Here is a 27,434-nt window from a genome sequence, read left to right as displayed (position 1 = left end):
ACAACCAGAGCTTTTCCCTTGGCTATGACTGTCTTCCTCTGGAGAGAAGCCAGGTTAGACTCACATCAGTCTGACTATTGAAACTGAGATCTGGGGAAGTAATTGAAATACAGATGGTTATTCTGACATTTTTTTTTAACATTAAAGCAGCAACAAGACAGTATAGTAGAAACTATACTTTGCATTTGGATCTTTTCCTGGGCTAGTAATACGTCATGTGCTTCTCTTCAAGGTAATGGCCAGCTCTAACTTGTCAACCAGCATGGTGAGGGCAAATACCCAGTTGTTCCCAGTGTGTTGTGCTACTGGGTGGAACCTTTGGTGAGTTGGATTGATTGCATGTCTTGCTGATGATATTTTCTTCTTGTGATAGATTTATCAGGACACAACTCCATCTTGATGGAGGGGCATCTGTGCTTTCTTATAGAAGCCATTTTGTTATCTAGGAGAGCGGGGGCCCCTGCTCAGATACCCCACGTGTGTGGGTACACACACAGGGAACTGTGAAGTTGGACCAAGGCTAGCCTGCAAGCCCACAGAAAAGCTGTGTCTTACGAGGCAAGCAAAGTCCTCAGGTGACTGGTGGCTGCGTCCCGCGCGGTGGAAGCCATCGACAGCAGGCTGAGAATCTGAAATCCGAGAAGATGTGGCATCCGCCTCCTGGCGCAGGGTGAGCAGATGCATGTCCACCTCTCACCACGCTAAAAACAGAAACAGCAGCGATCACTCATGGGCGTTCCTGCTTGGTGGCTGCCCTGTAACTCAGAATGCGCCCCGTTCTGAGCACTAGTGGGAGCGCCGACTTACATTCTGGGCTTCCCTCCAGCTGGGTGCCTCTGGAGTGCCCTTTTCCACGCGCCATCCCTGCAAGCTTCCTTTCCAAGGTGCCTCTCATTTTGTTGTGTGGGTGCTCTGGAACTTTTCTCCTCCCACCTCCCCAGAGTTGTTAATGGTGAGATCTCATCCCTGGACCACGTTCTCCAGGTGGCACTGTGTGGGAAGATGGCCTTTTAGGCCACTTTGCTTCCCACCATCTGAGCTGTGCCTCGATGGAGCTCCTGCAGACCCCTGCTGGGCCGGGTCACGGGGAGCGTGTGCCACTCCACAGCCAGGCTTAGATTTCACACACCCAAGGCCAGTCACAAAGACACTGCTGAAGGAGGCCAGTTCTGTGCACTGCACTCTTCCGGAGGGCAGTGGGAGGGATCTGCAGTCGTCCTACCATTCCTGGTGGTGGGTTTTCCCGATGTTCTTTGGTTCTTGAACACAATGTCTAAAATGAAGGTAGGACCATGTAGAGCAGAGGATCCTAAGGAATGGCTTAATAAGTAAAAGCAAAGTAAAAGCACACCTTCTGTTCAGGCGGGAGGGGGCTAACGGCATGGAAGCTGTCGGGGGTTGGGGTGTTACCCAGCAGGGCAAGGTTGCTAAGCGATAGAAAGCTAAGGTCCTCCCCTTGTGGCCTTTCTCTTGTGTCTCATCACACATGGTTCCACAACCGTTCAGTGGCCGCCCAGATATGGGAAGCCATGTGCCTGTGTGGATTTGATACTCTTTCAACTTCTTGGCTGAGATTCCCCAGGGCAAGGTCACACAGAGGTCATTAAGGCCTGGAGGCCCAGATCTAACTTTGGTATAGGATGTTTCCTCAGGAAAGGAAGATATGGGGCCGGTCTGGAACTAGGGACCATGTGGGGTTTCAGAACAGAATTTTATAGCCCAGGACACTTCCTGTTCCTACTTGCCTAGGTCAACAAAAAAACCCAGGTCAACAAAAAAACCCAGCGAACGGTGGTGGGATTCTCAGGCAGAGTGAAGATGATGAAATGAGCAGACCTTGGTGACTTGCCGTGTCTCTGACGGTCCATCAGCATCGAGGCAGGAAGTTCGTACCAGGCTGAGGGGCAGCTGCAGCCTCTGAGCTATGAATCACATGGCTTGGGTGATCCAGGCAGCAGACAGGGTCCCCGTGTCTGGGTCGATTCTTACTATCCTGCTTCTTGGTGCAAGCATCTGGACCCGTCACTGTCAGAGGAAAGAGGTGTTGTTATTCACATCCAGGTTTTCAAATAGAGCAAGAGTTGTTACCAGGGACCACAGGGCAATGTTTAGGGAGGAATATGTACGGTGTTGCCGAGCGTTGCCCCTCCGAAGCCAGCTTGACCAGCAATGTGCTTCCCCCATCCGTGTGAAGCCACCGAGTAAAAGGACTTGAGGACCGAAGCAGAGAGGTTCAGGTAGGAATGACTAGCAAGCCCTTTCTGGAGGAGATGGGATTGGTGCATGAACTGAACGATGGAGAGAGCTTGGGTCAAGCGAGGGAGAAGGTGCCGTGTTGCTGAGCTGGTGCTCCACTGAGCAGACGTCGAGTGGCCTAGGGCTAACGGGATGCCCTTTAGTCCAGGTTAGGCAGGGCTCCTCAGGGAGCAGGAAAGAGACTCTCCCCGGGAAACGATCTCTGAAGGGTGTGCTCTGTGGAGGCAGTCTTGTTTTTGTCTTATGGAGAGTTCCCTATTTAGCTCAATAACACGCCTGGACTCCAGCTTCTTCTCACCCTGCTCCCCAAAGATTTTGTTCATCATTTCCACTGTGGGGGAAAGAGGTGCAGCCCACCCCCTCCAGAGCTGCTCCCCTTCTCTGGAGGCTCATGTGTTCCAGGATGAGCTTGTCAGGAAGCTTCTCCTGTTTTCCAAAGGCCTTGTGGGAGGACAGTGGGAGGTCTTCAGTGTCACCCAGGACAGAACCATGCTGCTGCTCACACCTCCCCCCAGGATTAGGGTGGGGGTCAGGGGTCAGGGCTCAGGGAGCTTTTGGCCTTCCCAGAGGAGAGCTTTGCAGCACACAAAGGATTCTCTCTGCGAAAGTGTTTTCCACAGATTCATGCATTGAACTGACTTTGAGTGTGTCCTTGCAGTGACTCTGGGTCATTTCAGAGAGTGTTTCAGAGCACTGAGGTGACTTGGGATAAACTTCGGGGAGCCGATGATGACAGGAAAGACCTTGGTGAGAGTGCTCGGGTGGGCTGTGTGCAGAGGAGGTATTGGGGGGAATCCAGTTGGATATGTGAAGTATTTCTCTAGGATTCTAGTGAGTATCCTGTTTTTTTTTAAAAGAAGGCACATTTCTTTGTTACAGGAGAGACCTTAGCCTCTCCTATAACAGATATGTCCACATGCCCATCATTATAGAAGTAGACCTGTGCAAAATGATTTCACGCATATGGATTCCTTTTTACTGTTGTCATATTTCAGTACTTCCAACAGCCTTTCCTTTTAGGTTAAGATCCTTCCTTAGCCTCCTTACATCCTTTTTAAGCAGAGCACAAGAAGGAATCATAATTAACAATTTGTTCAAGAGGCAGAACCTGTGCTCCTTGCTTCTGATTCTTCCTTCTTGCCCATCATGACGTCCGCTTCCCCCAAGTCCTCCCCATTGAGTCTGATCTCCATAGAGATGAAAGTGTGGCCGTTGTGCCAAGGCTGCTGAGCAATGGAGGTGGGAAGCGGGAGTCCTTGTGACAACCATTAACAGTGACAGTGACCGTCCTGTCTGCTCAAAGCAGTGGGGTGTTTGAGCCCCACACCCCTCCCTGCATAATGGATTCTTTGCTTGTTCCTGTTGGCAGATTTGAAGACGGCAGATTAGGAGATGAACCCATCTATCTTAAGGGCCCACACTGAGTGGTAGCAACCGTATTTGTCTCCAGGGGAACTGTTCTAGTTGTACTCATTGCCTGCTCTGGTTTCTGGCTCCAGATGCTGGGGCAAGTCTGAGTGCGACAGCATGAGCCACAGTCAGAGACGGGCCTGCCTGAAAGAGGCCCCCTCCCCCCGCCTGGAGTGTGGTAAGGTTAAGACTAAAGAGGAAATTGGCTGATGTCTCCCAGCCAGCCTAGTCCTGAGATCTGAGGGCCCCATTTGGTCTCTGCCTTGCTGGTGCCTGTGGCAGAGCTGTGTTCAGCACTCTGTCTTTCCCAACCCATTGGAAGACCCAGCTAGCACACCTAAGGAAGCACCTGGAGCCCCCATAACTGTCCCAGTGGACTGGCCAGAGATGAGCACTCAGCCAAGATAAGGCATTACCTCCCAGCTCACGCCTGGGGTGCTGTCTGCACCAGGGACATTGTCAGGACTGTCTGTACCTCAGAATATGCTGGAGAGCCCCCAATCCAATGAGGAATAAATATACCACCTGGCTGTATTCAGCTGTGGATAAGGTTGGCAGCCCATTGCCTGGGTCAGGCTGTCTTTCTCTAGTAGTTATGTAAAATTCAATCATCCCTAAGTGCTCTCTCTTCACCGACTGTAAACTCAGCCAACAGAGTGATAATTCCTGGCCATGCAGAAGTTCAGTTGTGTCCTTGGCATCTGTCTTTCTATACTCAAATTAAACTGCAAGTTTTTTATTTGTCCCCTAACTGTAGGGAGGAAAGAAAAAGGTGCCCTGGGATTAAAGAAAAATCTTACTAGCAAATTAAGAGATAAGGGTCTCCCCTGTTCACTCAGTGCAGAGGTCACGGTGAAGGGCCTTTTCTTGGGCCAGGGGAATAATGTGATTTGGCATACAGGCATGGTTTCTTCTGTTTAATGTAAATTTCTAATTAAAGATCTGAAATGAAAATGGAAAGGGGCACTTATTTGTAAATAACAGTGTTGCTCTCCTTTAGAGATAGATGCATACGACATTGATTACATTTTTTAGGAGAATTTGTAAAGATGCCCAAGGAATAAAAGTTGTGCTCATGATAGCAGAGCGAATGATGAGGCGATTTTTAAATAATATTTTCAGCTTATTAATGGTTGCTTAGATTACAGTGCTATCTCTTCAGGGCCTCTGTTTGGGTTTAACAACAGAGACTGGTGAATTAATACAGTCATTATATAGCTAAAAGCTGTGTCACTTACCAATTTATTATTCCTCAAATCCAAATCCTTACCACTCCCCATCTCCCTAAGGTTATGAACTAGATAGGGAAGCTTCAATGTTCTGCAAAATAATCTCTCGTGGTGCTCCTTCCTCTGTGTAAAGAGGAACAGCCATCATATCGCATTAATTTTCACATTAATGAGTCCTGAATTGAGGAACTGGTGTGTCCTCCTACCTTTTTTCTTTCACCCTACTATCCTATAGAGGAGGTGGAGAAGGAGCTCTGATTGCTTGCCCTTCTCCAAATCAAAAGTCATGATGACCCAGCTTCATTTTCCAAAAGAATACTGAGCTAAGTGGTAATTGTCAGACGGTGACTATTCAAAAGTGGGTGTGAGCTTACTAACTTGGTTTCTGCTGGAATTGTTGCTCTACAGGGCAGGGCCATGTGCTTCAGAGCCTTCCTTGTACAGCATGAGCTCTGTGTGATCAGAGAGGAAAAGGCAGAAGATGTGAGGTACAAGCCTGTCACCTCAGCTACTCAGGAGGCCGATGTCGAAGAAGTGTGAGTTTGAAGCCAGTAGGAGCAAAGTTAGTGAGACCCTATCCTGGAAACAAAATACAAAGGCCTGTTGGTGAGGACCACATAGTAGAGCTTTTGCCTAGCAACCATGAGAAACTCTGGTTTCAGTACTATGTGTGTAGGGGGCAGTGGGCAGGAAAGATACTAAATGCCAATTGCTTATAGATTAGCACATTTTAAACGAAGTGAAGCTTCCCATAGCATGGCACCAATTTTGCCTTAATTCTGACATTTGGCTTCCCATGAGTTTGCTTAAACAGCATTTTATCTAAGCAATGCCTGGAGGTCAGAATCGGTCCTGGTTTTTATCTTTAGAGCTCAGAGCAGGAGTGGGGTGGGTGTAGGGATGGGTGGGATTCTCCATTTGCAGGTGTGCTGCCCTTCCATCTGTGGGAGATGCTGAGCTCCGTCCTTCCTGTTCTTCTCCGTTTCCTGCTGGATGACAGTGCCCACCTTCATTCTTACCTGTTGCCCACAGGCCTTGTAGAGAAACAGGGATGCGTGGGTGCACAGAATCGAGTCCTGTGCCAGCTTCAGGCCAGGCATTGTTCCCCTAGAATTTTGGAGCTTCCAGAGAAACCCAGGGAGTATTTCAGGCTCTCTCTGTGTGCCGTCACATCACTCCTCCAATCCAGGAAGAGAGGCAGCCCGGAGGCTGCACAGGCAGCTCGCTCAGCGGGCGTGTGCCGGGAGGACAGAATCTTAACACCTTTCTGAAGCCAGCGGGTGGTTATCTGAGCTGTGAACACATGATGCTCAGATGTCTCATTGCTCAGGACTTCCTGTTCCAGGACGCCACCTACATTCCAGCATCTGACTTCCCTGCAGGCTTTATTTTCTTCTGATTGAATTAATCATCTCTATGCTCCAGGACGGGGCCTTTCCACATTGCTGTGCAGAGAGCATTTGTTTCTTATTCAAACAAACCACGATTTCCTGCAATACTTTCATGGTAAAGCTTTTAATTCCAAGCATGGTTCTTTATATCCATTGCTTTTCTAGAAAGACAATGGCTTGAAGACACTCTCCAAAATGCCTGTTCTGTGGGAGGATATGCGGTGGTGGGCAGTGACAATGCCCCTGTTATAATGGATATCACTTGTAATGACTTCCATGCGTCTGATCAGAAACACTTTCAAATGTGTTCCTATGGCAAAGGATTCCCGTTAAGAGGAAACAAGATCTAGTTCAGCCACCCCTGAGGGCACCGATGTGTGGTTCCACTGGCTACTTCTCCATATGTTTTGACCACTTCTCTGAGCTAACTGGCCCGTGTTATAAGAAATGAGATTCCCCTTGGGTTTCCCAATGCCGTGGTCTCTCATTTTCAGAGCAGATGGGTAGGAAGTGCTGTGAGACCATGATTTGGTGAAGAGAGCATGCTGCCATGAGCTTCTGATTTAAACCCCAACTCTTGTCTTGAGAGGAGAGCTCCACAGTCATCTTCTGTGTTTTTGTGGTAAGAAGTCTCCCTTTCTGTTCTGATTGATGCTCTTACTGTTATTTATATGCAGAATGGAAATCTACCCAAAGAAAGCACAGCAGGTGGAGTGTAGATACGGGTTAAGTTCATCTTAAAGTGGAGTGGTTTCTATAAGAACTGGCCTGGAATGTGCTTTATGAAATTACTTACGTTCCAACAGTGGCCGTGCTTATTTTAGTAGAGGTAGAAATCAGGACATTATGCTGATTAGACAATAACTTCTTTCCTGAGATTTCAATTCTGGGCACTTAGAGGAATTGGCAAGAATGGACACAGGCTTTTCTTCTTCAGTAAAATCAAATCAAAGTGATATTGTTTTCTCTTTCTTCCTCTCATTGAGAAAAGAAAAGAGGGGAACACAATAGATGGTTTTATGCATATGGAACCAAAACCAAGATTTTAGGCTTCAGGCCCAAACTTCTGGGATTTCATATGTCATATCTGGCCATTATCCCAAGAGATAGAGGTGTGAGAAAGGGAGAGGTAGGAGGAAGAGGGAGAGAGAGGGAAGCAGAGAGGAAGAGGAGAAGGAGAAGGAGAAGATTTATTAGTCTATGGGAAGAAAGTAAGTACTTTAGTAAATCTTCATCCATCTTCAGGGTACATGAGCTTTAAGATTAAATGGATGAAGAACCAGAGTCAGGAGAGGAGGTGTACAAATATATATCAAATATATGTATATATATATCATTCTCAGTATTGAACAATAATATAAACAGTTCTGGTCCAGATATGACCTCGCTGGCCATCATGAGAGGTTTGGAGAATCACTTCAAGGAAGTGATCTGATTCGGATAAGCCAGTCATTGCTGATGGAAGAGGTTTTCCTGTTCCTTTCTCTGAGGGAAGTGCCCTCCCTCCTCTTTATGAACATGTTATGTTATCTTTCCTGTTCTTCCCTCCTCTTCTTCCTTCTCTTTCTTCTGCTTCTTCTTCCCCTTCTCCCTCCTTATTTTATACTCCTTCATTGTTCTGTCTCTCCTCTTCCTCCTCCCCATTTTCTCCTTTTCTTCCTTCTCTTCCTCCTCTTCTTCCTTTTTTCCTTTTCCTCCCTTCCTTCCTATCTTCCTTTACTTTTTCCTCCTCTCTTTCTTCTCCTCTTCTCCTTTTCTTTCTCCTCTCTAACTTTTCTTTCTCCTTCTTTTCCTCTTCCTCTCCTTTGCTTCCTTTCCCACCTCCTTTTCTTCTCTTCCTCCTCCTCACCTTCTTGTTACCTTCCTCCTCTCCCTCTTTCTCTTTCCTCAATCATGTATCAGCTACTTTGAGAAGCTCTGGGTGTTTTCAATAGAAGCTCTATAAATCCATGGCCTTGATGCATCTGTGACATGGCTTTTATTCTTTACTCATTCCTTAATTTGGAAAAAAATTCTATAAAGTTCAGTTTCTTCACCTACGAAAGGATATGTGAAGCCTGCCTGCTCAGGCTGTGACCGCCGGTGATCGAGCACACAGGCCCTGGGAGTGAGGGGATGGTGGTGGCCGGTGATCGAGCACACAGGCCCTGGGAGTGAGGGGATGGTGGTGGCCGGTGATCGAGCACACAGGCCCTGGGAGTGAGGGTGGTGGTGGTGGCTGTTCCTGTCTGCTCATTCACCTTACATCCGTGTCCCTCCCACGCAGTCCCCATGTCCGTTCACTCCAGTGACATCTGAGAGGCTTCTTGGTATGGAGCATGCTGACGCTCATTTCATGCCAGCTCTCCATCTCCATCTCCCTCCATCTTTACACTTGTCTAGATTTTATAAATTAGAGCGAAGCTAGCATAGGATAAAGCTTCCCATTTCTAATAGGTGTTAAGTACAGAACAGGTTCGTGGAACTGTAACGACCACCCTCTCGTTCTGGCTTTTAGGGACAACTGGGCTCTTTCGGTTTCTATCATGACTAATTACTCTCCCAAAAACATCCCAGATGTTAACCTGGTAAAATGCTTTCTCCTTATAGTAAAGGTGCCCCAGCGTTGGGAGTGGGACCTACAGAGGGGAAGCAAAAGAGGGGCTTGCTTGTGGCTTTGGGCCAAGGGAGGTTGGTCCTCTCTGCTGGCTCCTCAGCCGACTGCTAAATGCCCTGAGCACCCTGGTGTCTGGGGACCCTGAGGAGAGGGTTGTCTCGTCAGTGCTTGGTCTTAGGAGCCTCCTTGCCCAGGTGCTTACCAGTATCTGTTGCATGGGCATCTTGGCGTTGATCAGAGTGCTGTTCCCAAGGATTCATTACAGGAAGTAGATAGTCTCCAAGGCCTGTGGCGGTCCGTAGGCTCAATGGCCATTAATTCTTTCTCCATCTCTTTTATTTTAAAAAATAGATGCTATTGAAGCTTTGGAATCCCTGACCAAGAAGGAGAATGAGCTAGATTCTATTCCCAGCCGGCCTGCCATTGTCTTGCTGCTTGGCAATTCATTGACCTTTCTTCCCTCCTTTTCCCCAAGGAATATGCCTGCTGTGTGCGGCCCCATGGAGGCGTTGGGAGGGTTTTAGGAGAGAATACAACTATCTCGGGCTATAATATGATGCTGCCAACTTCTTTGAGGCCCTGGGGTGAAAGATGCTGTGTGAAAAGCATTGTTATTACATTTTGTTAAAAATATGGATCAAAGGCTGGCTATACAGTAAGTGCGAAATGTTAATTATTGTTATAATATCATAACAAAGCAGATGCCAGGATGCTTGATCCCATGAGAAACCCTATTATAATAAACCAGTGTGAAATGCATGGAACACAAAGATATTTGGCAAGGAGGCATATTTGGATTTGAAATCTTAATAAACAATTGAGTAGACTAAAGAAATAACTTACTGCTATGAAAAATATAAGTGTCTTGACGACTCTTTTACATAAAAATAAGAAGCTGCTTTTTCTCCCCCCATAGAAAAGAGGCAAGAATATTGTTTTTGCTCCCTCCACTCCCAAGAAAAGAAGATACATTTGTGATATTCTTGGATATAGGAGAGAAAACAAGTAATAACAGTCTTCCTTACAATGACCTCTAAAACAGCTCCCTTTATGGAAGAGATGAATTGGTGCAGTGCTTTTATACTAGAGCCATGAGTAACTCTGATGCCTTTGAACTCTAAATGTGTTTGCTTTGTTCTGCCATTTCTCTTTCCTTCCTGAGTGTGTTTTCTCATTGATGACATGATAGAGAAGACTTCTGGACACAGTACCAAAGCCACTGGCTTCTCTGGGCTCATGCCTTTCACGTGTCTGCAGGTCTAGGGAGTGGAAACGGTATATCTTGTAACCTAGGAGACAGAGGACAGGTAGAGGAAGATGCATGGAGCAGGAGAGCTCAACTTACCCCACCACAACCAAAATAAATAAAATAATATAAAATAAAAACCAAGATCATGAAAGAAGAATTCCTGTGTCCTCATGCTAGTGACCACTGGAAAGCTGTATAGATTCATAGCACATGTTATTTCCCTGGGGAATAGAAAAGCATCTATTTGCATTGAGATGTGTTTCACCTCTGGGGAAGAGAGGAAAAGGGGAAGAGGACTGAGCATCTTGGAGCAAATTTCTAGTAGCTTGTACATCCTTGACTGATAGGATTATGGCTAGATTATAATTATAGCATCCTGGTTCCCTTCCCGTCTCTCCTGACTGGCCACTCTTAGACACTCTTTTCCATTTTTCTCTTTAAAATGTATGTTTAAAGTCAGGTGCTGGTGGTTCATGACTATAATTCTAGTTACTTAGGAGGCTGCGATCTGAGAATCATAGTTCAAAGCCAGCCCAGGCAGGAAAGTCTGGGAGACTCTTTGTGTGTTTGTGTGTGTGTGTTTATTGTGAAAATACCGTACAGAGGGGTTACAACTATATGGGCAAGATAATGAGTACATTTCTTATCAAGCATTGTTACCTCCTCCTTTGTTTCCCCTTCCCATTCCATCTCATCTCCTTCCCTCTTCCCCCCTTTGGTCAAAGTTGTAAAGTTTGTTTTTTGACATAATGACTTGTACATCTCATTGTTGCAATGGGTCCCCTATGTGAATGATTTGTTTTTGCACTTTCCCTCCACAAATTATACCCACATCAAATACAGTGAGAGCAGGGGTTATACTGTTGGGGAGAGTCAGTGAGACTCTTATCTCCAATAAATCACTCAAAAGTTGGAAGTGAATCCCTGGCTCATGAGGAAGAGCCCTAGCCTTGAGCACTAAAGCTCAGAGTCAGTGCCCAGAGTTCAAACCCCAGCACTAGCATGAGTGCCCATACGCTTACACACACACACACACACACACACACACACACACACACACAGGCACACACATCCACTTTAGAAACTCATCCAGTCTTATCACAGGCATTCTGGTATGAAGCGAAGAAGGGGAGAAGTCAGGCGTAGTACAAAGAAACATCTTTAGGACTTTGGTTGGAGTGGAAAAACTTTAGAGTTTGGCAATGAAGACAATTGTTCAGGATGACGTGCAATGGGGCCTGTGGAAAACCTCTGCCTCTGCGCCTGTGGAAGGGACCTTGGAGACCCTGGTCTCTGGAAGGTGCAGCCATCCCCAAGGTGAACCTGGCTCAGGCTGGGGCTGAGTAGGCATGAGGAGGGTGGGCACTGGGGCTGGGGCTCTCTGTAGGTGTGGGGAGGGTGGGCACTGGGGCTGGGGCTCTCTCTCTGTAGGTGTGTGGAGGGTGGACACTGGGGCTCTCTCTGTAAGTGTGAGAAGGGTGGATATTGGGGCTCTCTCTGTGGGTGTGGGGAGGGTGGGCACTGGGGCTGGAGCTCTCTGTAGGTGTGGGGAGGGTGGGCACTGGGGCTCTCTCTGTAGGTGTGGGGAGGGTGGGCACTGGGGCTCTCTCTATAGGTGTGGGGAGGGTGGGTATTGAGGCTCTTTCTGTAGGTGTGGGGAGGGTGGGCACTGGGGCTCTCTCTGTAGGTGTGGGGAGGGTGGGTATTGGGGCTCTTTCTGTAAGTGTGGGGAGGGTGGGTATTGGGGCTCTCTCTATAGGTGTGGGGAGGGTGGGTATTGGGGCTCTTTCTGTAAGTGTGGGGAGGGTGGGTATTGGGGCTCTTTCTGTAGGTGTGGGGAGGGTGGGTATTGGGGCTCTTTCTGTAAGTGTGGGGAGGGTGGACCCTGGGGCTCTCTGTAAGTGTGGGGGAGTGGGCACTGGGGCTAGGGCTCTCTGTAGGTGTGTGGAGGGTGGACATCCCGTCCCCAGTGACATGCAGGTCACTTTCCAGCCACTGTGAAGCCAAAGGGATTTCATAACACTCTGGGGACAACTTCAGCACTGTTGTCAGCATCGGAGGAACAGAGAGAGCACGGCATGAGCACAGGAGAAGCCGAGGGAAGCTGGGGTGGGAAGCTGCCCTTGGCTGAGCCCTTCCCTCCCAGCTCCACGGCCCCTCTCCCCTGCAGGGCTGTGAATCCCCAAAAGAGAGCCCTGGACTTGCTGAGCAGTGAAAGGCATGGCAATATGGTTGCTGGTGAAGGGACCAGGCAGAAGGGAGGCAAAGTGAGAGAAATAAATCTCCATTGCATCCTGGGCCTAGAGGAGGAGAAGGAAGAGGAGGAGGAGGGGGGGAGGGGGAGGAGGAGGAGGAGGAGGAGGAGGAGGAGGAGGAGGAGGAGGAGGAGGAGGAGGAGGAGGAGGACGAGGCGGTGGCTCAGCCCTGGGAGGTGGCACATAGAGAGGATGCTAAGATAGCAAGGTGAGCAGCCAGGAGGGGGTTGGAAGTCAGGGGAGCCGTCTGAGAGGGGCTGACCCTCTGAGGGAGGAGCTGAGCTCCTGGGTGGCCCGCAGGAGAGGAAGTCATTGAGCGCAGGCCATGGTGGTAAGAAAGTGCTGCTGGGTTCAGGGAGGGCTGGAAGCTTGGCTTAATGCCCAGGCCCACGTGAGTCTTGTGAGCTGCATGTGGCCAGGATGAAAGTGAGGCTCCAGTCAGGCCACAGCATCATCAGTTGGGGTTCAGTTGTATTCGCCCAAATTTGCATGTTAATGTCCTCACCCCCAGGACCTTGGAGAAAGATCTCAACTGGGACAAGCTTGTGGAGAGTGGGTGACCAGTGTTCTCCTAAGGGGAGATTTAGGTGGAGGTGGGTGTTCACAGGGAAAACCACGGGAGGAGCCGGGGCTCTGAGCAAGTATACGGAGCTGCTCCCAACCCAGGAAGGGGGAAGGGAAGGAAAATGACTCTGCCAGGACGGGGCAGAAACAGAAGACTTCAGATGCAGGCCAGAGATGAGGTGAGACAAGAATGGGTTCCTGGCCCACTCTGTCCACCAGACATGGTGCCCTGGTAGCAGTAGCCATTTCGGTTGTAAGGTACAGCCAGTTGGGTTGTCAGTACAGTCAGCTGGGTTCTAAGATACAGCCAGGTGGGCTGTAAGATCAGCTTTCTTTGAGTAGCATCTCACAGGGAAGCCTCTGACTGGGGAGCAGCCACAGTTACGAACACAAAAGGGAACAGAAGCCTCTGGTATCTGTGGCAGCAAGCACACACCAGCGTGGCTCAATTCTGGGTGAGATCTCTCTGTTTGCTGTCCATATTTTTCTCATGAGAAAAATGCCACATGTTGCAGATCAGATTGCTTTCGCCAATTAACAAAGTCCTTTTAGAGGATGGAAAGAGCAGCCTGGAGGATTCGCCAACGGTGATGTCTCCTCTGTCAGTGAATGGCTGACCATCCTCTCACCACGCCAGGAACCACCTGGAATCCAGTTTGTGGTATCAATGTTCAGTTGCTGATGAGGTTCTGGTGAGGTGGAATCCCCAGGAACAGGGGCCCAGGGGTGACGGTGCGAGCTGATTTGGGAGCCAAGTCTACCACGCTCGGAACTCAGCATGGCAGGAAGATGCTGTGTATCTTGAGGCTCGGAGGGGCGTTGGCTGCCGGGAAAGCAGCCCAGGGGTGTAACAATCATGGAGTTCCAATGGATATGCATGCTTCCTTAGCAACCCCACTGCTCTGATAAGAGGCATTCGTGCATTCAAACAAGCAGTAAAGACAGGGTCAGCAGGGAGGGGGAGGAGGAGAGCAGGTCTTTGATTCCTGAGGCTCACTGCTTCTGAGGAGGTCATGGAGAAGAGAGAGACAAGTTTCTTCAACCTGGGTTGCAAGTTAGCTGGTATTTGTGATACTTCGCTAATAAACACCAAAGACTGGAGCCTTTACTGTAAAGGAGTACTGAATTATTGAGCTCAGAACACTTGTTATTATATGTGGTGGCTGTCTCAGCTCTTTGAGCAAAAATCTACCCTCTCTGGTGCTGTGGTGAGGGCCTTCCGATTTAAAATGTTCTGCGTGGGAGAATTAAAGCCTATTCTCCATCTTATTTAACCACCATCTTCCGCTGCATGCCCAGGGACTGTGGTTGTCCCAAAGGGGTTGCTATAGAGGATTCAGTAACGGCGACTGAGACAGGACTGTAGATCAGAGGCTGCGCAGTGCATCATTGCAGACAACCAGTGTGGGAGAAGCCAAAGCAACTGCTGCCAGTCCAACTGTCACATTCTTTCACAGGGATCCATTGGCTCTGGGTGTATGTATGAAGCTTCTACGGGCGCTGCAGGTGCCCTGGTGGGCAGAAGAGGTGGTGGGCAGGGCAGAGCTGGGAGCGTGAACAGATAGAGACGAGGCACTAGACAACACAAGAGCTAGCACCAAATCACAAGACCTTTTTGGCTGTCTTGCCAAAGTGGGCATTGGGTATCTTGGCTGGGGCCCTGCTGGCTACACACAGAGCATGCACAGGTAGGTGGGCCTGTGCCTGGGCTGCCTTGATTTCTGGAAGGTGTTCAGGAAATGGCATGCACACACGTGTGAGGGGCTGACACAGTGTCACCCCAGGGAGAAGGGATGCTCCCGGGGTGTCTCATTTTAACTGACGGAGTTCTGGCCCTTTGCGTTCTTATACAAATAGCTCTTTCTTCCACCTTGTGCCAGTAGCTGAAATTTCAGCTGTGCATGGAAATTATTCCTTCGAGTAATGGAAATTATTCCTTTGAGTAAATGTATCTTTAGGACAAGCGGAAGCTCCACTTCCAATGTTCTAGAAAGAAAGAGTAGTAAACATTCTTTTGCTTGCATTTCCTTTATACAGAAGTATATCACAGAGTGGTTGCCTGGGTATTCATGTAGAAAATAAAACTATTAAATAAGGATTTTGAATGCTCCTAAGAGACTCAGTGTCAGTGAAGGTGAGGACTGTGTTAAGGTGGATTTGGTTGGGTTCACTCTCTTTAAGCACCGAGTCGGGTCAGATGTGTTTTATTTCTCTGGAAAGCCCCAGGGAAACATTCTGAAGGATGTTCGCTGCTCACGGGATTCTAGCTGGGCTTCACAGGGAAGCTAAGCTCTCAGCACACATGCTTAGGTGGAAGAAATCAGTTCACTACAGAAACAGCCTGGCTCAGCCATGGCCCAGACCCCATCCTGGCCAGAAAGCTGGTGGCTGGCAGCTACGGGCCTACCAGCACGTCGCTCTTGGCCTTTAGAGACCTGCTGCTGGCTCATAGGTGTCAGGGCCAGCGGGAGAAAGGCTTGTCTACGAGGACAGCTCATGGTCAGACATCAGGCCAAAGGCCACACCTGGTCACTCCAGGGCAGGGGACAGGGATGACTAAGCTGGGTTGGATGAACGGCCCCTGGCAACTGTGGGGCCCCAGGAACTGTGGTGCCTGGACCAGGATCCTGGCAGCAAGGGAGGTTCCAAATCCACTGTTTTTTCCCCAAACCATCCAGTCAGCTAGTGGTGAGGACAGACATCTAGGGAGAGATTTCAACTGTTACTTTCTAAAGCAGACAGGCTGCCAATTCAAGAGTCCTCTTCCTTCCTTCCTTCCTTCCTTCCTTCCTTCCTTCCTTCCTTCCTTCCTTCCTTCCTTCCTTCCTTCCTTCCTTCCTTCCTTCCTTCCTTCCTTCCTTTCTTTCTTTCTCTATCTTTTTTTTTTTTTGAGAAAATGACATTGATAAACACAGAAGCTAAATGTAGAAACCCTGGAGAGAGAATAATGATCAGATCAGAAAATTTTTGGCAGTACTGGTGTTTGAACTCTGGGCCTCATGCTTGGTAGGCAGGCATTCCACCACCAAGTCAAAATTTTGCTTTCCCCCCTTTCTTTTTGCTGGTCCTGGGACTTGAACTGAGGGCCTAGATGCTGTCCCTGTCTGTGCTCAAAGCTAGTATTCTACCACTTGAGCCACAGCACTACTTGTAGCTTTTACTGAGTAGTTTACTGGAGATAAGAGTCTCACAGAATTTCCTGCCCAGTTTGGCTTCAAACTGTGATCCTCAGAGCTCAGACTCCTGAGTAGCTAGGATTACAGATGTGAGCCACTGGAGCCCGGCCACTCAAGCCCTTTCATACACTGATAAGGTCTGTCTTGAGCCTGTACTGGGATTGTAATCCTCCTGTTTTACACTTCCTGATGTAGTTGGGATGAGACACATACCTCCACCTTCAGCTCCTTCCATTAACTAGAGTCCTGGGAAACTTAAGTGCCTGGGCTGACCTAGAACCGTAACCTTCCAAACTTAGCCTCTGAGGAACCAGGCTCACAGGAATGAGGTTCTGTGCCTGGCCATGGCCTTTCTTTCTTCTTTATTTACAAAACTGGAGCGAATGTACTGAGCATTCCTGGTTTCAGGGAATTGTAAATCAAACACGTTCATTCTCTGGGCTTCTATTGAGTAAGTCTTGGTGAGCTGATTTGAGTGTCAGCTCCCCTACAATACAGAGCATCACAAGCGATAATAGAGTAAACTTCATTTGAAGATAAGCTAGCGTCTGTGTGGATGAACATTCATTTTTTATTTTAAAAATTATTCTTTAGTAGTTTTGTGTGTGTGTGTGTGTGTGTGTGTGTGTGTGTGTGTGTGTGTGTGTGTCGGTCATGGGACTTGAACTCTGGGCCTGAGCGCTGTCCCTCAGTTCTTCAGCTCAAGGTTAGCGCTCTACCACTTGAGCCACCGTGCCACTTCTGGTTTTCTGAGTGATTTATTGGAGATAAGAGTCTCACAGATTTTCCTGTCTGGGCTGGCTATGAACCTTGATCCTCAGATCTCAGCCTCTTGAGCAGCTACGATTACAGGAGTGAGCCACCGGTGCCTGGCCATTCTGCAGTAGTTGTGCAGGGGGGTTTCCATTGAACTCATCATGGCCTCCCTCCACGAGGAAGACCTGAGACTCATGAGGCCCGGGGCTTCCTCAGGTCGGGCTCCTGGGGACGACAGGGTGTATCTGCTGGTGCTCAGGCACTCCTTCCTTCTTTCCTTGCAGGTGCCTCCAGCACCTCCTGTAGGCCCTGCGAGGCTCTCCTACCCCAGTCTGCAGAGGTAGTGGAGCAGCCTGGCATCGGAAGCGCCGGGCTTCCTCTGATGTCCTCAGGACTCCTGGGTCTCTGGATGGTTCACATGCCTTCTCTGTACCTAGGAGCCTGTGCCATCCCAGCTTTGTACCAGGATGACGGGCATGGCCTACGGTGATACTAACACAAAACAACTGGCCACGCAGTGGCACAGCCCACGATGATGGAAAGGTCCTGGCAGTGTCAACCTTGGCTCTGTGAGCTGCGTCCAGTCTTGTTGAGTATGCGTGGAACCCGCATGTGATCCCACAGCAAACTCATCATGCGTGCGGCATGCTCCTGAGCCCTTCGTGTTGACTCTTCAAGTAGAGGAGTCATGGGTCCCATATCCTGGTGTATTTAGGTGGAGTGGGTGGGACAGGGAAGACGTGAAGTAGACAGTTCTGTGCCAGGGGGAGGGAGGATGGCATTTATATCTGAACCCTGGGGCGGCTTAGAGTTTAAGGGAGGGAATAGATTTGGGTCTGATGGGATCTGTAGCAGCTCAAAGAGGAGGTCAAGTTCCATACCACGCCTGCTGTCCAGCCAGGTGGTTCTTGAAGCAAATGTAGGCAGCTGGAGTTGGTGCTGTGGGGGTAAGAGGGGCTAGAGATGCAGCCATGAAGGACCTGTTCAGTGTGTGGTCAGAGGTGTATCTAAGGCTGGAGTTGGGGGAAGGTGATTGAATTTGCACCATCTCTCTCTAGGGTTGGCATGAGGAAAACAGTTACTCTGTGGGGACCTGTGCCCCCTGCAGTTCCCACCGGCCGTGCGTCCTGTGCCCCAAGCCGTCAGAAGGCATGGGGCGTTTTTCAGAGGGCGGTACAACCTTCCCACAGATCTGTCCCACATGTGGATGTTTGCAAGGAAAAAAAAACCATCTTGTTATTTCAACTGTGATATTTGTATCCACCCAGAAAACTGCACATGGAAATGACAAACAAGTATATTTGCCATCTCTTGAAAAATTGGCCCTTAAAGGGCATTAGCACAAACATTGTGCCATTAACGCAGATTGTTTTTAAAACACTCGAAAAGATCCAAATCCTCCTGGTTTGAGGGCCAAGTAGACTGAAAACTGTGTCTTGAGTTCCAGGAGCTCTGTGTGGGTTTGCTGAAGGCATGTGGAGGAAAAAGTGCCACTTGCAAATGACCTGGCCACACAGGGAGATGGGTATGATGGCCACACCGGCATGGGCTTCCAGACCTCTCTGGCCAGGCAGCCTCTCCATCCATGGGGAAGACCAGAAAGAGGAAGGTGGACTGAGGAGCGGGTGGCATCTACCATGTGTGGGCATAGACTGGTCCTAGTTCAAGATGATCTGGCAGGGCCAGGAGAAGCTGAGGGCAGAGGAACATAGAGTCTTTTCCACTGTCCACTGAGGAGCAGCACTGGAGTTCATTGTCAGCAGGGAAGGGAATGCTACCTGTTGAACCAAGGCCCTGGGGCCGAGAGGAGCAGAGTGGATGTCAGGAGCTCTACTGGGCTGGGGAGAGAAAGGTGGGGGGAGACTTCTAGGAAAGGGAGCAAAATGGGGGCCTGACCTAGGGGAGGCTGAGGCTCAGCTCCTCTTCACCCGGGATGCTTTTATGGAAGAGGAAGGAAAGAGCTACTGTTGAAGGCTAGTTTCTGCTCCTGGCTTTAAAAACTATGGTTCTCCAAGAGGCAGAGAAAGATGATTTGAGACCAGCCTGGGGAAACGTTACTGAAACCTTATCTGCCACATGGTGGGTCATAAATGTAATCCCAATTACTCAGGAGGTGGAGTTGGAAGAGTCACCGTCTGGGGCTGGTGTGATACCCTATCTGAAAAATAGGGGGAAAAGAGCAAAAAGACCGGGGATGCAGTTGAAATGGTAGCGCCCAGAGTTCAATCCCGAGAGAAAAGCCTGTCCTCTGCATCTGTACCACACACTCAAGTGACTCTGATGGCAAGGCTTCTCTGCAAACCACCTTGCAATGTCCTTGGGGTGACAGCACACACTATCTGGGTTTTGAACAACTGGGGGAGGCATCCTCTGGTACGTGGTCAAAGCACGGCTTGGGGAAGAGTCTCATTCTGGGAGGCTGAGACCAAAAGGGCCAAGCGTTTGGTGTAGAAACAGGTGAGGTAGGATGCTGTTGCTTCACGGGGTGACTTAGATCTCAAGGGAAGATCTTAGCAGTGGGGATCTCAGCTGAGCATGGTATCAGGATGTTGGGCGAGAAGTCCAGCCCTGCACAATAGGACAGCCTGGAGCACTACCCTGAGTACTCTCTACCCTCAGGATTCTTGGGCTCTGCTTATCAACATCAGGGGCCCTAATATGATTCTGGTTCTTAGTCACAGATGCTCTGTTTTATACCCAGCTCACCAATCAAGGTCCTGGAGTCATCTTTGGAGCTCTTTTCTCAAAAGACTACAGAGCAGGCAGCTTAAAACAGCAGAACTGTATTCTGTCATGGCTACTTCTTGGTGACCTTGGCTGGCTGCTGCCCCACTGCACTCCCCCCCCCCCCCCCCGCCCGCTCCACATCACAGCACTTCTCCCTGGGAGTCTGTGCCCTCTTCTTAAAGGATCCTCGTCATGTTGGACCAGGGCCATCTCAGTGATTTCATTTTAGCTTGGTTGCATCTGCAGACACCATTTCCAAATAAAGTCACATTCACAGGCCCCAGGGCTTACGACTTAGGCGGATCTATTTCAAAGGCACAATTCAACTCCCATCTTATGGCCAGCGGTGAGTAGGCAACAACTTCTATGTTTCCGTCATGGCTGGTATCTTCAGAACTCTTTTGGAGGTAACAGAACTCCCAGGGGTGCGTCAGCCATCAGGGAGGTTATGATCTGGGTATTTCATTCGGGAATTACGAGACCAGGTGACCCCAGATGAACTTGGGCTCATTCTGGTTGTGTCATGACTGTTAGGCCTTCCTGCACTGTGTGTGTCAAGTGCATTACCTAACTCCACTGGAACTGGGGCCAAGTCTGTGTCATCCTACGGGATTTGAGTCTGACTGGTCTGGGTCAAGCTGGGTTTTCCATGAAGGGAGACTTCCTCAGCATTGCCACATCTTCACGGGCAGATGAAGTGTCTGCGGGCGCTCAGAAAGACGCCTCAGCAGTGTCAGAGTCTCCTTCACCAGGGTGGAGGAACATTACAGCAATGGTGACAGTGTCCTCTTGGTTGGTGGTCACCACAATTTGGAGCCATGGTCACATCCCAGCCTCGGCTCCATCGTGAACACCTGGTCCTTACAGCAGAGCACTTGTCTCATTTTGAAAGATGGGGAAGGCAAATTTAAAATTCACATTCTTCATGAACAGCCGAGAGAATGTAGCTATAAAAGTGTTTCAGACTGTGGTGTTTTAAATGAAGGTTAATTTTCTGATAAAGTAGGAAATGAAGGAGGAATAATCTCCCTGCACGCAGGCATGGTTTAGAATACCACAACTCAATTAGATGCTCTGATTGTGCAAACAATGAGCCTCATGCCTGGCTAAATTTCTTCTTTCCGAATTATGAAGCTTTTCTCTACTAAGATTAGTAGGGATATTAAGGGTACAACAGATAAAAGATTCATCTGAGCTAGGAGGAGGAAAATGACAACTTGAGACAGCTCAAAACTAAATGAACTCCCTAAAACCCCACAGCGTATCCAACATTATTAAAAATTGCCCAGTATGAGAATTAACTCTCAGACTCAGAGCAGAGAACTTATTATTCTTTGTTTTTCCACCATAAGATATTGAACACCTTTTATCCATACAGAACTATATCTGAAGCATGCTAATCAGGCCTATACCCAGTAGCACTTGAAAGAAGTTTCTGAAAAGCAGGATGTTTACCCTGTATGAATGGCACTGGGAGAAAAATAAAAGCAAAGAGTTGGGCTTTTCTAAGTTTTCTACAAATAAAAATTTGATAACACACTGGCTTACAATTAGTATCTCTTGTACACTTTTATTCAAGCTCAAGTCTGATTTATTAGCTGAGCTGTACAAAGAAATGATTTTGGTCTGTACCATCTCTTCTATTTCCAAAGTTGCATGTGTGTGAGATTTCACCAAATGGTACTGACATTAACAGGCTGTGCTGGCACTCGGTGGAGTCTGGTGACAGGAGTGTCTTGGAGAGACATTTGGTTCAGACCACGCACATTCGCGTTCTCACTGCTGCTTTTTTATGTTGGGTTCTTCGTTGCCTGTGGCTGGCCTATGACAGGCACTCCCCAAATGTCATGCCCCATCATCTGAGCTGTCCCCTGAGGCACACCTCCCGCCCAGGCTCCAGCGTGGCCAGCCCCGTCTGTTTGCACCCTCCATTACCACCATGCCTTCCTAGGTGGCCTCTCGGGGCTCTCTTCTGTCTGTCCTTCCTGGTGTGTGCCATTTCCAAGGTCACTGCTCCCAGGGAGCTTTTCTGATCTACAACTGCATGGCTGGTGGTACCATGCCCGCCCCCTGTAGCCCTCACACCGTGGGTTCTGACTCTGCTGCTCCTTGGCTGTGTCTGCAGCTTGAACTGCAGTCTCTGTGGAGCACACTGTAGCTTAGGTCAGGTCTGGTACTCCACCGGGGGCTCTGGGCTCCCTAGGCACTGGGTGGTCTTTGAGGAAGTCATGGAGGGAAGTGGTTGGGAGTTCCCAGAGGAGAGGCATACCAACACTTCCTGGAAGAGGAAGTCCACATTGATTAAAAATGAGAAGTGTGACCCAAAAAGGCTCCCAGAACTGAGTGGTGATGCGGTCGGTGGTGGCTACCTTCTGATTCCCAGGTTGGAGCTGGGGTCAGGCCTGGGTGAGTGGAAGAAGACATTTGGTGCAGAGCAGTGGCTGGTATTGGCTCCTGAATTTGGTTCAGTGCCATGCATTACTAAAAGTGATTGTAGAAGAGACAGCATATTATCGGAAAAGGACCGGAACTGGGTATCAGTGGCTGTCATGCCTCCAATTTAGCTAGGATAGAAACAAGGAACAGTAGAGTCCTTGAGACTCCATGTCCCAAATAAGCAGCAAAAACCATGGCTGGGGGTATGGCCCAACTGGTAGAGCACCAGCCAAGCAAATAATCTGAACAAGCCAGCCCAGTGAACATGAGACTCTGAGTTTAAACCCCTGTATTGAGAGAGAGACAGAGAGACAAGAGAGAGAGACAGAGACAGACAGAGACAGACAGAGAGAGAGATAGACAGACAGGAAGACATGAGAATCACTATCCAGGTACTTTACCCATTGCTTCTCTATCTTCTAAAGTGAACCCAGTTATTTTCATTTCAGAGGAAAACATTAGAGTCATAATGCCTTCATGCTGATCTTCCTACCTCGGTTAGCTGTACAGTTGAGGAAAAGCTGAGCTCTGTGAGTCATTTTCCTGTGTGTGAAACAGGATTTTGAAAGGCACCATGAAAGGTCTAGCACTACCATAGTGCATGTCTGTAATCCCAGTTATGCACTAGGTGTGGGTAGGAGGATTGTGGTCCTAGGCAAAGAGCACAAAACCCCATCTAAAAACAAACAAAAATCTTAAAACAAACGGGGACAGGGGCTTGCAAGGACCTGAGTTCAAATCTACATACCAATTAAAGAAAAAGAAAAAAGAAGACATCATGAGGGGTGGCAAAGCTGGAACAGGATGCAAGCCGCATGCTTAGCCAGTGATGAAGCAGCTTTTCCAGCTGCCTTGCTCAAGCAGAGACGGAGCTGCAAAGGCTTTCAGCAAAGGTCAGCCAGGGAGGAACAGCTGGATTTGAATCCAGATTTGTGGGGGTTCTTTGTGGGTTTCCCTTGTGGCTGCAGGTGGCCTGGCAGCAGTGTGGTTGTGCGCGTTGTTGACCTGCGGTTGGCTGGGGGGGGGGGGGTGGGGTGGGGAGGGGGAAGGGGTTTCCCCAGCCGCCTCCTGTGAACAGAGCAAGAGGCTGAGAGTGGCCACTGGCCACTGCACACGGCTTCTTGGAAATCCAAAATGTGTGTGTGGTTGCTGCTCCTACATGTTTAGTGTTCAAAGGGCATTCCTGGACCTGGCTGTAAAAGAAGCTCATAAATTAAATGGAAATCAGTCATGTTTATGATGGGGTTGTTTAAAAGCTGCCACTGTCAGAGATTTATGACTCTGCATTCGCACTCAACTGTGCACCGCTTCTGCTTCTAGGCCTTTCTATACCATGAAGGACCAAATTTATATCTGTGGGTGAGATCATTATAAATCTCTCGTGCACCACAAGTACAATTTTAAATGTTTGCAAGTGTGCATTACTATGCCCATGAGATATGGGCTATATTTCAGGACTTATGGCCTCTGTTGCAACTAGCCACACACACACACACACACACACACACACACACACACACACACACACACACACACGTCCCGGGACCCAAACCCGAATGTTCAACGTTGAGGCTCTTCCTGACCTCGTTGGGAGAGGGAAAGCTGCGATGAAGCTGAACTTCCACTCAGAATTTTCAACATTTTTAAATTTAAAAATATTTAAATTTAAATTTTTTTTTAAAAAAAATTCTCTTCTCCTGTCCCCTAACTTCTCCTTCTAACCCCCATGCTGTGGAATGAACACAGGGCCTTGGATATAAGAGGAAAGTGCTCTATCATTCAACTAAAATTCTCATTTTTTAAAAAGTGTTGAAAGGGATGACATTGATCAAGATGCACTGTATTCAAAAACTGCTTGGTTAAATGGCAACTCCTCTGTACAATGACTTAAACACAATAAAAATGTAAAAATAAAACCAAATAAAATAACTCACCATCATATAAGGCCACCTTTCTAAACGTTCTTTGTAGACAACTAGTGGGTTCGATGAGAAAGAGGGTTAAGATAGGAAAGGTTTCATGCTTTGGAGTTTCTCATCTCCTTTTGTTGTAAGAGATGAGGAAACTAGGCCAGAAATGATTAGCAGCTTTCTCTTTTCCTCATTGTATTTTCCAAACTTGATCTTGAATGTCTTTTTGTTTCTCAGTCCTGGGGTTTAAATTCAGGGCCTTGTGCTTGTCAGGTAGGTAGGTGCTCTTCAAGCCCTATCTCCAGCTCTACTGACTTTGAAGCTCTATATCATAGAAGTTAAGCTGGGCTAGAAGAAATTGGGAACACTGAAGTTCAAGGCTAGCCAGGGCAAAAAATTGTCAAGACCCCATGTCAAGCTAGGCTTGATGGTGTTCATCTGTAATCCAAGCTATGTAGAAAATGTAAAAAGGAGGATCAAGGTCCATGCTAGCCAAGGAAAAACTTGTGAGACCCATTTTGAAAAAAATAACTAAAGTAAAAAGAATGAAAGGCATAGTTCAAGGGAGGGGTGACGGCCTAGCGAGTAGCACCAAACCAACAAGCAATGAACAAAAGAAAGCAAGAGAAGAAAGAAAGGAAGGAAAGAAAGAAGAAAACCATCAAAGGAAATATACATATCTAGAAAAGTCTTTTTTGAAAGTGGTTATAGAAATGAAACTACGTATTCTCTACAGAGGGTGCACAGCTGGGGCTGAGCCACTCTGAGTGACTCTGGCTTTCCTCCATGAGATCTAGGTGTCCTGTGAGGGACATGACCAATCTGGTGAGAAGCTAGGAATTAAACCTGTCTGAGCAATGGGACTGAATGAAAAGAGAAAGGGGAATGTCATGAAATAGTATTAAGGGCAAATAATAAGACTAATTTCTGTTGTTTTTCCACTACTGAGGCTTGATCTCAGCCTGGGTGCTGTCCCTGAGCTTTTTCTACTGGAGGCTGGTGCTCTACCACTTGAGCCACACCTCCATCTCTGACTTTCTGCTGGTTAATCGGAGATAAGAGTCTCATGGACTTTCCTGCCCAGACTGGCTTTAAACTGAGATCTTCAGATCTCAGCCTCCTGAGTAGCTAGGATTACTGGTGTGAGCCTTTTGGAAACATTGTGTGAATCACATTGACATTGCTTGTCTATGGACAGTTCTGGGGTATGGGGTGGCTTTAGGGATTCTTAGCTCCCTTCCCTAAATGGAGAACTGAAGCTCATCACGTTTTGCTGCTTGATCTAAGGTTGTACAGCTGTTTAGAACTCAGACCTCTGACTGCCCAGCCCCAGGGAACTTCCATTAGCCCTGTGATTCTCAGTCTGTTTTCCAAAGCACCCCAGGCCAGGGTAGTGAACCCAAGCAGGACTTGTAGGATAGTTAGAACATGCCGTTTTTCAGAGAAACAGAGTGATGCTTGCCCTGTCACCCAGCATGTGAATGAGAAAGTCCTAATTTCAACCTGGGTTCCTGCTATATATTCTTTTTTATGGGTTACTTTTGCAGAGCTCTCAGAATTTGCTACTAAAAATACACTACCCAGGATTATAAGATAACCCATATGGGTCCAAAGGTTAAAAGGTTTCATGGGACCCAAAGGATGGATAACCACGAAAGAACTATTTTAGGATGGAATCTTTCAATGTGTATTAGTTTTTAAGTGGCTCCTAACTTCCTAGGACATTAAAGGCTTAAAACTTAAGTACATAATTAGTGCAACTAGACGATCAAAAAAAAAAGAAGCAGTGAGGCTCTCAGGTTCTGAGTGAAGAAAGTTTGGGAACCACATCATCCCATCTTCCAGAATCACACAATAAATTCTGACCCAACCATTCCATTCCAGAAACTTCTTGGGTTGAAAAAATTAATTATATCCTCTCTTCTGCTGGTGTCCTTTACATCATCATTTATTTCACACCACTTAACTCCAGAAAGATCTAGACACACTTTCCCTCTTGTCTTCCTTCCCTTCCTCCTTTCTTTCCTTATTATCTTGATTATCTTTTCTTGGAGCCTGATATGTCTGCTTTTGTGACACCCTTGGGTGACAGGTGATCAGCGCTCTTATTCCCACAGTTAACAAGTAGAATCGGGGGACATCAGAGGCTTAGATCTGATTAAGGAAAAGAATCATGGGGCTTGAGACTTCTGGCTCTCATTCCAATGCTCTTTTCCACTGCACAATTGTATGTACTTGAAAGAAAAGTCTAAAGTATGATTATGAACTGAAAGGTATTTGCTTATAACCCTCGAGGAAGCAGCAGGCTGCGGTCACACTCGGCGTCATCCCCCTCGGCTAAGTCTCCCTGGGTGACCTCTAGTGTAGCTGGCGCCTCTGTTCTGACCTCTGCACCCACCGGCCTGTCACCTGCTATGTGGTAAGAACCCCGGGTCCTTTTGGTTTTCCTTGAACACCAGCTTTCTTAACCGCTGCGTTTCCCCAGTGTGAATTCAAACCCCTTCTGCGTGGGCTCCTCATATGAACAGCAGCAGGGACTTTCAGCATAGAGTCCTTCTGTCTGTCTGTCTGAGCACCCTGGGATCCCCCAGGTCCCCAGGACGGTCCCCAAGTCTGCAGGTGTCAAACCAAAGCTAGGCATCCTTTTTTTGTTTTCTGCGTTGTCAGGGATGAGTGCATGAAGGAAATGCTTTCACAATTGGAGTGCAGAGAAAACAATACAGCCAGGCCCCCAGAGAGGAAGCACGCGGGGTGTCTCTGTGTCTCCAATGGAATAAATTATTTGCAAGGGCTGTGGTTACCGTTCAGTCTAAACGAGGCCCACGCAGCTGGGACACTCTGTACTTTTGATCTGGCCTTTCAAGCTTGGGTGATGCCAGGAAATTGCATGTAATGGACTGAAGGCCTCAGTATGGAGAATGAGAAAGGAATTGTTATAGAACAATAGAGACCATTTTGGGCCCTCCACTTCCTCACACCTGTTTTCAGCATGAGGTCTGTCGCTCTTGGCTGGGGTGGAGATGGGCTGGCTGCGGCCCCCGGTGTGACTGCTTGTGGTAGAGCTCTTCCCTGGGCTCCAGCGTGGACGTTAGCTGCGTCAGACAACCACGGCACAAGTCACTGAGTCACCGCTACCAGGCTAGTTGTTCCAGCCGCAGGAAGCCATCCACCTGCGCACTTTTGCTTTGAAAGTAAGTCACGGGGTGGGGAGTGTTCAGTCAGCCCCGTCATAGTTCAGATGATTGACTTCAGGCTCCTAGCTACACCTGACCTTCAGCAAAGTGGCTGTGTAAGTAAGTCAGCAACTAAACTGGTACCGAAAAGTAGCTTTACCCTCTGCCGCCGAATATGATAGTTTATTTCCATGAAAGAAGAGGAGGGGAAAGTCATCCTATACTCATCACATCTGTCAGGTAGCTCTGAAGATGGCCTTCCTTCCTCTCATTCTTACCCCTGGAGAGCTGGCCAGGGAGGACTTT

This window comes from Dipodomys spectabilis, unplaced genomic scaffold (assembly GCF_019054845.1).
Source record: "Dipodomys spectabilis isolate Male_0828 unplaced genomic scaffold, ASM1905484v1 ptg000066l, whole genome shotgun sequence".
Taxonomy (NCBI): Eukaryota; Metazoa; Chordata; class Mammalia; order Rodentia; family Heteromyidae; genus Dipodomys; species Dipodomys spectabilis.
Note: the sequence above shows the minus strand (reverse complement) of the source record.